Below are 10,902 nucleotides of genomic sequence, written 5' to 3'. Positions count from 1 at the left end.
AGAAAAACTAAGTATCTAACATTACATATTCACAATTAAGGGGTTGTTTAATTTCATTGTCATTTATTAAATAAACGTTTTGTATGACATCTTCCTTGAAAAACGAGAAAAGTGGTTGAAAAACGTTTTTAGCATTTTTTTAACAAATAGGCGCCATTCGATGCCATTAGGTGCCACATAAGTTAAGTAGTGAAAAAAAAATGTCCAAGTGTTGGGGGAACATCAAAAAGACATTTCCCCCAACAAATAGCTTTCACATAACATGGGAAAAACATTTATATAATAAAGGTTTAACTAAACAACATTTTAAATTCCAACAAGGAAAACACCTATGTTGTGTTGAACTAGTGTCAATTTTCAAACAAACAACCATGGAACCAAACACCATCTAAAAAAGGCATCTAGCAATTAAAGTATATAACGTACCTTCACGATGATGGTGTCCATTAATAACCTATAATACAAATTAAAAATAAAAAAATATTGAAGAAGAAATTTCAATTGCTATATGGATATGATAGATCATCCCTATATATATCTTCAACATATTTAGTCTTTATGGTTAAATAAAAATAATATAATTAATTTTTAATTTTTAATTCCTAAAAGTATAAAAAAATAAAAAATAGTTATTGAATAGGAAATTTCAATTTCTTTATGGATATTATAGATCATCCATAGATCTATAACATATTGGTCTTTATGGATAAATCACAAGAAAATATAAATAATTAATATACATTATTTAATTTTAAAAATTATAAAAAATAAAAAATAAATATATTGATGAAGAAATTTCAATTGTTCTATGGATATGATAGATCATCCATAGATCTATAACATATTCAACCCTTATGGGAACATGAAAGTTATACATTTCTCATTTTTTTGTAATTTTATATTTTCCGGAATTTCTTCATAAAAATTTCATAATATTATCATAACACTCAAAAAACTATAATTTTTAACACAAGAAGTGTAGATCAATATATATTTAAACAGTTTCAAGTATTCAAGCAAAAAAAAAAAAACACAAGAAATGATAACAATATTATAAAAAAAGTTAAACAAATTTACCTATTTTCATGATATTTATCAAATCTTCAAAAACCTTGATGATTCACACTTGTTTCTTGTGTGTTTTTGTAGATCTAACACTTTATGAATAGGGTTTGAAGTGAAAAAAGTCTTATTTCAGACGAAAAATGCATTGTTTTCCTATTTTTCTTATTTCTATCTTTTACAAATTCATAGCATATTGACCAATACACCTTGATACACTACCATACACTCTGATATACTATAATATAGAGCAATATGGTGGAAAATTAAGAAACGCCTTGTTTCCTACCATTCCTCATATCATATAGTCAAAGATATGATATGCTACACCACTATTGGAAAATTCAACTATAGAGACAGTCATAATTACCTTTAAAATCATACATAATGCATCTAAAAGAAATTAGAGGCAGCCGGATGAGTGCCTCTAAAAGCCTTGCCTCTATATGTTTTAGTGGCACTTTGTTGAGAATTAGAGGCGGTTTGATAATACACCTTTATATTAGACTTTTAGAGGCATATATGTTTGCCTTTATTGCATTGACACTAAAAGTTTGTAGAGGCAGTTACAAATGCTTCTAAAAGTCCAATTTAGAAGTGCATTTGAATGCCTTTAATTGCTTTTGAGGTGACTTTATGTGCCTCTAAAAGCTATCTAAGAAGAAGAAAAATCCCGATTAAACTGTTTTAGCAACATTTCGGGCCCTCTCTAAAGATATATGATTTAATATTTAGAGGCAATTTTGGCTACCTTTAAAGATGTTTCAGAATTTTTTTAAAAAAGTATTTTTATCATATAGAAAACATGTAATAACATGTATACAATATTAAGATAAAACCTATATAAAATATATCTATACACTTCATTAAAAAGGATACACATGTAAATATTATTCATGATGATTCCATTAAACAATAAAAAAATACTCAAAATTCCTTTCATCCTCTTTCTATGAACAAGAAAAAATCTTACATTCAACTCTCATTATCATCCTTCATTCAGCTTGATTGATGATTTCTTTACATAGAGTTCAAAAGATATTGACATAAAACCTATGTACAAAGCCAATAAATGATTATATATCACCATCACCTCGCGCTGGTAGTATCGCTTCTGCTAGTAGAAGCCTCACCAACCATGGTTACTCTTCTCTCAATCCACACTTTAGCTTCATTAACACCCAAAGCTTTCCTTTGCATAAAATATATTAATACCCAAAGGGTCAGAAAGCCTGTTTCAGTCCTTGCTAGAGCTTTTATAGTGGAAGTCCAATACCAGCTCAAAGAAGGGCATTCTTATGTGTTCTACGAGCTCTTATCTAATGTGAACATGGAGGTTATTATACAAACGAGTACACAAAATGATCTACCTTTGGTTTTTGTCCACGGAAGCTTTCATGATGCTCAATGTTGGCATTTTGAAGCTTAGCTACTTTACCTTGTAGGTAATGAACTCTATTTTGATTGACACCATGGCCCTGATGTCTGTAACTTTGCTTGTTAAAATTTCATGCAATGCTAACATACTGAAAAGTATACATGTCCAACAGGGTGTAAGCTACAAAAGGGAAAAGAAAAGTGGAGTTTTTGTGATTGAACTTAAATTAACATGGAGGATGAAATCCTATACTTAAACATTAGGTTCCTTCCGTAATTCAAAGTCCTAATTTTCTAAGTCATAGCCTTCAATGCATACCCATATTGAAATATATTTGAAAGTTAAACCTTTTTCCTAAGGTATCGTCTATGTACAACAGTCATGGTGTAAAATATGCCAGTCCCTGAGCAGAACTAAGAGCAATTCTTAACTGAGGATTCCAGTTTAGAGGTTGCTTTTCTTACCTATACTCATGAAGGAAGTGATCTAATCTATCCATGAATCTTACATCTTTTGGAAAACGCTTAGAAGCCCCAAATCTCCAAGTAATAAACCAGTAATCAATTCATGAAACATAGATAGGTTTTTAAACCTGATAACCATGGAGGCATGGAAAAGTTTTTAAGTGCATTATGATATAACTAATTTGTGAAGCAAATATAAGAAACTATCAGTTTTCAAATGAAATGGTTATGATTTGTTTCTAAAACCAACAACAAGAAAAAGGGCATTAGCACCAAGTAATGCACCTTTTTGTGATATATATCCCAAGCTTCATCCCAGCCATGTGGATCATTTAGTTGTATTCCAAGCTTGTTAGGGAATTTAGACCATTGTCATGCACTTTTTCCCTCCCTTCTCTCATTAAATTTGAAAATGATGTCCTGTTGACGGTTGCATGCTAGGAATCAACTAGCATGAAACTTGGCCAACCGTCAACCAGCCCAATATTGTAAAATACCTAAAGTGAGGCACTACAAGAAACTCCAGGGCCAAGCAATAATGTAATTATATAAATCCAACCTAATTGAATTTGAAACTTATATATGGGTCTATCATGTTATGCCATTTGTGCTATATTTTGTCTCTTTTGAAGATAGAATTATTCTTTTTCCACAATTAATCCTAAAATAATAGAAGTTCTAACTTAAAAATTCTAAAAACTACAAAAATAGAAAATCCCATCAATGACTAATGTGTAATTTGTAATTATCCATAATGGTTAAATCCTTGCCCAAATTTTACAATCTTGGGCTGGTTGGAAGATATTTTTTATCAGCAACATGTTTTAGGAGGTTCTATTATTATAAAAAAAGCAACCCTGTTGGATAAATAATAATATAACCTATCTCAACTAAACTCAACAAGGCTTGGTTCCAATTATATGAGATTGGTTGCATGAATGTTCCATTTTATCAAGGGACACCACCACATGGGTAAGAAGTGGAAAGAAGAATGTAAATTCGATATTGTTAAAAGGTGCATGTAATTGAATTTCAAGAAATAAAATAGAAAGAAGAAGCAATAAATGTATTCTTGGCAAAAATGAATTGGGAGAAAGATCAGCATTTGTCCTAAAGATGAGCATGTTTATCAGTGATAAAAGCAGTACATGAAATGTAAACATTATGCAATTAAAGTAATAAGTGATAAATGTCTTTGTGTTGTGTTATTGGAATTTAGTTTTGATATTGAAGTGGGCCTTGAGAAAATGCTTACGTTAGCTTTCAAACTTCAGAGTTCTTATTTGCCCTTTAGTCCCCAACATGTTAGATAGTAATTTAATGGATATTATATAAACAAGTTTTATCCCACCATCTGTGACCATGTAACAAGTTGAGGGTTGAGAAGGTGTTGTTGATTTGGGCCCAGGCCTTGATGTTCAGAACAATTTGATTTTATTCTTTACATTGACATATGCATCAAAGACTACTTGTTGGACCAATAAGGTTTTAGAAAGAAGTGCCTAATTCAAGTTTTTCTAGAAGCACCTAATTCAGGTTAAGAATTCTAAAAGAGGTATGAAGGCCAAAAAGAAAACAGGTTGAATACGCCTAAGGAGGCCATTGGACATAGCAATTCAAGATTTATTTAGCTTACTAAACTTAGTTGGTTGGAAGCTTTGTTAAGATCAATCTGAGTGGTATTCTCTACCTTTAAGTTCATAGTTTATAGGATTGTTTTCTACACCAGTTTTATTATTTCTAAGGACTACAAAATAGAAAGTATCGAGTGACAGTATATCTTTCTCCATAATAGAGAGAAGAATTATTATAGTAATTACCTGTGAACCAAATCAAGAAGAGAACCTTTTTGGTTGAATGATTTTTTTTTTGTTTTTTAAATGACAAAAATATCATTCCACCACAATGATATGTCCGATTTCTTAAAGAAAATTAAACGAGATTATCATGACTGATGCCCATTGGACTATGGCCTATATTTTATTAGTTGAAATGTGAATAAATATTTATCAATAACATTATTTGATGCATATTATTATTTACCAATGACATTGTCAAAAGCAAGTTTAGCAAAATCCTAATACAATTCAAAGCTATAATCTTCAATATGAAGTCCTATATTATTATCTTTGTTATTGTGTTCTTACAAACAAGTGATTTAAATCATCGAACTAGAATATATTCATTGCAAGGCTTGCAAGCATGCAAAATAATAATAACAATGACAACGTACTTATTATTGGAGATCTACTAGAGGCAGAATATATTATATATATATATATATATATATATCATATCATCCTTGGATAAATAAATCATCAAATAGACTAGTTAAGATTATCTAATAATCAACTTCTAATGTAGACCTCCAAGCGAAGCTCTAACAATTCTCCTATGAAGATAGATAGAATCAAACAATTCTCTTGATCACAAGAAGCCAACAAGGCAACAACTATTTATCCAAAAGAAGAAGCCAATAACTAGTAAGATAACCTCATCGAGAGTCTAGACCATTTTAGTAAAAGATAAAGTTTTTAGTAGAGAAAACTTATGGGGCTTATGTTTCCCTTGCAATAACCTTCGATCCAATAGCAGCTCGTATTATAATCTCAAACATTTGCTTGTTCGAAAATGTAAAATATTCAAAGATTTTAGATAAAGAATGCTTGAAATTCAAAACATGCACTCCAAAACTACATAGCCATGTAAAAACCTGTCTATAAATTTCTTCAGCTTTTCCACAAGCTCACGACCAACACGTTGTGCCTTTAAATTGTGAACAATGGTTGCCATAGCGTCACAAATCGTCCATTCAAAAGGAAAACAAGTTTCACCAAATCAGAGGCTTGGTGGCTATTGAACATAATACAACATTCAAAAGCAAGAGTTAATCATCTGTACAAAAGAGAAGCAGTGGCCTAGATTAGAACTGTTAACAAACAAGCTTTGCAAAGCTCATATTGTACTTGTACATAGCCAAAGGTGCTAATTTTGAGTTTGGCTCACCAATATTATAATAAATTAGGCGTGGCTCCCCTTAGTTCTTTTAATTGCAATCCATTTATGTATAATACATAAACTGGTTTGCTAGTTAATTGATTTGAGTTTTCTAGGGTCTAAACACTTAGGACTCTTCCATGTAGCACTACACTTGGGAGCTATGAAGAGCTTCACATGTTCTCATCACAATCTGTCTATGGAATATGTTTCACCCGAAAAGCACCTGCTATAATTTGAAAATAAATCCTTGTAGGCATTTTTTAGTTCTTGGGGAAGTGAGCACTTAGCCAATACAGAAATTCATGGTTCTGATGAAAGCTCAGCTCAGAATTGATATCATACCTCCATGAAATAAATGGAGGTTGTCTAGAGAAGAAGTCGCATTCCATAGAGGGTTTTTTTTTTTTGTATAAGCATATAGATGTGTGATTAAAATATGTAAATGAGCCTAGAGAACTGTAGTTTAGTTCAGGCTCATCTAATCAAAACCAACCTTAATATAATGCCAGACTTGGATCATGAGCCACAAGACCAACCTCAAACAAGATCACTTGAGCCAAACCAACTCATCCCACTGATGACCCTGGTTTGGATCAACATATTACATGGATGTAACCAGAAGAACCACACAAAGGAACTTTTGTGGGCTTCCAAATGTAAAACTATGAGAATACCTAAGCAAGCACATCAAGTTTATATCTATAGGGACCCTAGGCTAGCAGACTATTTGTTTGGCCAACCTTGCAAGCTGCATAACTTGTAACATCATGGCAGAATCACATATTTGTTTTGTAGAGTGCATTTATATATAGATCAACAAACTTGCATACATATACTGGATATAAATGCACAAAAGAGAGGGAGAAATGACTTACTCTGCATCCTCATAATCAAAATGTTGCATACCCAGAGGCTATATTCTTTAGTTCATTGTAGAAATCCACAACAATTTCCCTTAATGGTGGTCTATATTTCATAAAGGTTCATTGACTGCATAGTAACCATAAAGAAAGACGAGTCATCTTCTAGTTCATGAAAAGTAAATACACAACCAAGTTCTAGAGGCAATACTCAACCAGTTGAAGGATTATAAATTCCTATTATCCAAGCCATGGTTCTAAATTTCCAAAAGAATTATTTTTGACATTTCAGAATTCCATTGAGTGTACCAGATACATATGTACAAAGAATGTAATTACATAAATTTGGTCAAATATAGATGAGAAACAAGAGAGATGTAGGAATATAGATGAGGTTGGAGAAAAGTTACCTATTAATAAATGAGTACTCCAATTGCTCCTCCCTCTATTTAGAACAAAGGGTGATAACAGGTCCAACATATCTTTGCAAATTAGAAACAAAGAAAGGGACTGCAAGAGCTTACTCACTAGCTAGGAATAATAATAGTAGCAATTACAATAGGCTCCCAATAATCTGTTACACACTTTCTTGGATTTGAGGCCAATGCAGCTTGATTTTGAACTTGAGCTTTACTAAAGTTGACACCAAGGAATAATAATTAAGTCAAGAAAAATCTAAAACTAACAAAAAGGAGATAATAACATTATTGGTTGGCAAACCAGATAACTTCCATCGGAGTACTTAAATATATGTTGTCTAGTTGGAGTAGTAGAAATGAAATGAACTCCATGTTCCTGGTAACACAAAATAATAAATTGAGATTGACATACATAAATAAGCTGATGACTTGATGAGTAATCCATTAACACTTAGTAAATATATACATTAAGTTCTATAGATGTAATTACCATCTTGGAACTAAACTAGGAGCCTAGGATTTACTAACCAATTGGTCCCACCAAGACCTCTCAGATTAAAACACAAATCAAATGGATAATAATTGCAAAATATATGCCTAAACCCTCAATGGATGATTTTGAACAGACCACAAGAATCTGATAACTTGTAATGTAAAATAGCCACAAGCATGTCAGCATATTGATTTTTCTAACTAGGAGACATCCACTATGTGGCCATTTTAAAAATTAAAACACACTACCCTAAACTTCCTATCTATAGTACCCAGACTACAGATAATCCACATTTACAGAATGAATGCCAATAAGTTTTGATCTTATTTTAGATAATGTTAAGTCAGTTTAAATAAACTGATCCTAGGTTCTATAATTGAAAATGAAAGATACAACTAATACTTAGTTTTCATTGAACGGAAGATTTCATATATAAAATTAACTTGAAAATAAAGATAAGCCTAGGGTATTAAAATAATGAATCCACAATTACCTATCAGTAATTCTAGTGTACTTTCATGGTCAATCACTATAGCCCAGAAGAAATAGCATCTCAAAATATCAAGAAATGATCACAGTTGGAAAGCTCATGACACAAAACCCTCACATGATACACCTACATAACTTTCAAAGTAAAGATTAGAACAAAAATATCAACGCTTCTTGGAAACACCAACAATCTTCTCCCTGTAGCCTGCAATCTTGGAATGTTGGTTACATACACGAAGACCCCTGTAGTGCCTAAGGCCACGATGGTTCCCGATCTTCTTCAAACTCTCCAAATCATCTCTCAACTTCATGGCCAATGCATTTAACACCACTTGAGAATGGCTCATCCTTGTAATCCCCTTTTCTGTTCAAAACTAGTATAGGATTTTGAACTATCAAGGGTTCATAATGATCACCATGAGATTCTCCAGCTCTGCTGCGAACAGTTCATTGGTCCTCTTGTTCGTGTCCATGTCGGTGTTTTTGCAGATGATGTTAGCGAATTGCCTCCCAATACCTTTGATTGAGGTAAGGGCGAACATAATCTTCTGCTTTCCGTCCACATTGGTGTTCAGAACACGTAAAATGTGTTGGAAATCTACGTTTACAACCAGAGACATTTTGCCAGTGAGAATAGGAAGATTGTGTCTTCACATCTTGGAAGAAAGCACAAAAAGCCAAGAGTAGATACAACTAATACTTAAAATATTAACAAAAAAATATTCTCAGAAGTAGATGTTCTGACATGAAACCCAGTCCAAATGTTGTGCTGACCTGAAACCTAGGTTTTGCTTGGAGCGAGAAAGTGAAGAGTCGTTCGTTCAAGAGAGAAAAGAGAGGTGGAAGAGGAAGAAAGAAAAGATGGAACCAAATATGCTTCAAGCGGGATAGTGAAGAGTTCACCCGAGAATGATTTTGTTGGTGTGCGCATGATGGATTTTAGGTGCCAAAACTAAATCAACGACTATTTTTGGTCCACCAAAAAACAAAAGGCGAAATTATAAGTATAGAGACATTAAAAAGTGCCTCTATAATACCCCATTAAATCTGCCTTTTTTAATATGTTATAGAGAGGCAGTTTTTCTTGACATCTAGCCAGGTGCCTCTAAAGGTAAGAATTCTAGTAGTGCGCCCAGTTTTAGGTGTATAATGTTGAAATTTTAAACCTTGTCATTGATGTTTTAGAACCATGAACTTTGTGAATGTTTGAAAATTCACTTTTTGTCTTGTTCTTAAATTGGGAAGAAAAAGACTCTTTTTGCCCTCAACTATTATTCAAATTTTCAGAAGATGCATCCATTAAACTAAAAGATGAAATCTAAATTGCCATACCATGAATCAGAAAGAACAAAACAAGTAATCAATTAAAACATAGATTTAAGGGATCACCACAAGCCCAAAATAGAAAAAAACCATTGATTTGAAAGAGATATATTAATCTAAGCATTACATGCTTCAACCTTTCTTTGAACACAGGGGTCACCATAACCAAATTACACCTAGCAATAATCTATGAAGATTTATCTCTAGAACACATATCAACCTTTCTTCGAAGACATGGGACCATCAATTTCAAGTTGAATATTGAGCTACAATATTCAATCTGATTGATTAATGGGTAGACGTTAGACTAGGTTCTTTTCCTTAGCATTCATATCCAATCTGGTAAAAAAGATGAAAGCGTATAAATAAAACAACTACAAACAATGCATTAAAGACAAAAAAAAAAAAAACTAGTGGAACACGGAATTGCAAAATCAATATAATCAAGCAACAAACGGTCGAGGTTATGAGCCAGACAAATGACTAAAGGTTGTATCGTAGAAGCTTCTATTTCTCCCTCCTCCTTCCTCCAAATGGAGCCAACAACAATGTCCATGAAATTGATATTTATCATGCATTCATCCATAGCCACCATAACAACCAAACCATTTGTTCCTCTCTTTGTTGTTAACACTACCTTTTGTTTCTCCTCTTCTAATATATTTTTTAATCTATTTTCTTCTTCTTCTTCTTTTTCTTCTTCATATTGTCCTTGTTCTTGTTCTCTCTTCTCATTCACCAGGTTAGTGATTTGCCATTGAGATTCATTGATAATCTTAATTATTGATTTATAATTACTAACATTATCGATATATAATGAAGACTATTTAATAACAGTAATTATAATTAATAATATTATTTTCAGCAATTAATATATTATTAACATTATTGGTTTTCAAACCATTAATATTAATATCTATATTATAATATCATTAATATAAGTAAATTTTCCAGTAATAATATATGATGGTAAATAGGAAAATTTAATTACTAAATATGACTTTCTGAAAATTACTGAGTTTGGTATTTTATTCATTTAACTCGATCCAGTTTCCAACAAACCCCGGTTTATATGTTATACTGATTATTAATTAATATTTTATTAATATTAGTGATTTTATAATCAGTAATTATATAACTTTGTAAATAGGAAATTTTAATTTATAGAAGTTACTTGCTGAAAATTACTGATTTTGGTACTTTAATTTCATCAAATGTGTCTAAATTAATTATTACTAACAAATTAATAATTAATTAGAATATTAATTAATATAAATTTCATGATAAATTTTCGTTGAAAATTTTCAAATTATTAATAAAAAATACAACTTTTTGTAATTTAATTTAGTGAAAGTTATATTGTAAAACTTTGAATTTTTCAAATAAATAATTGGAAATTTTAATAATTCTCATA

The 10,902-nt window shown here is 31.5% G+C and overlaps 1 pseudogene across 1 annotated transcript; it reads right to left on the bottom strand.

The window, feature by feature from the left end:
* Positions 1–8,206: 8,206 nt before the first annotated feature.
* On the bottom strand, positions 8,207–10,117 carry LOC104593973 (small ribosomal subunit protein uS13z/uS13y/uS13x pseudogene; annotated as a pseudogene). The gene has a single exon (XR_016075921.1). The product of XR_016075921.1 is annotated as a small ribosomal subunit protein uS13z/uS13y/uS13x pseudogene (transcript).
* Positions 10,118–10,902: the final 785 nt, after the last annotated feature.

Source organism: Nelumbo nucifera, chromosome 5 (assembly GCF_055504915.1).
Source record: "Nelumbo nucifera cultivar China Antique chromosome 5, China Antique-T2T, whole genome shotgun sequence".
Taxonomy (NCBI): Eukaryota; Viridiplantae; Streptophyta; class Magnoliopsida; order Proteales; family Nelumbonaceae; genus Nelumbo; species Nelumbo nucifera.
The sequence above is the reverse complement of the archived record's forward strand: the minus strand, read 5'-3'. Positions and strand labels throughout refer to the sequence as shown.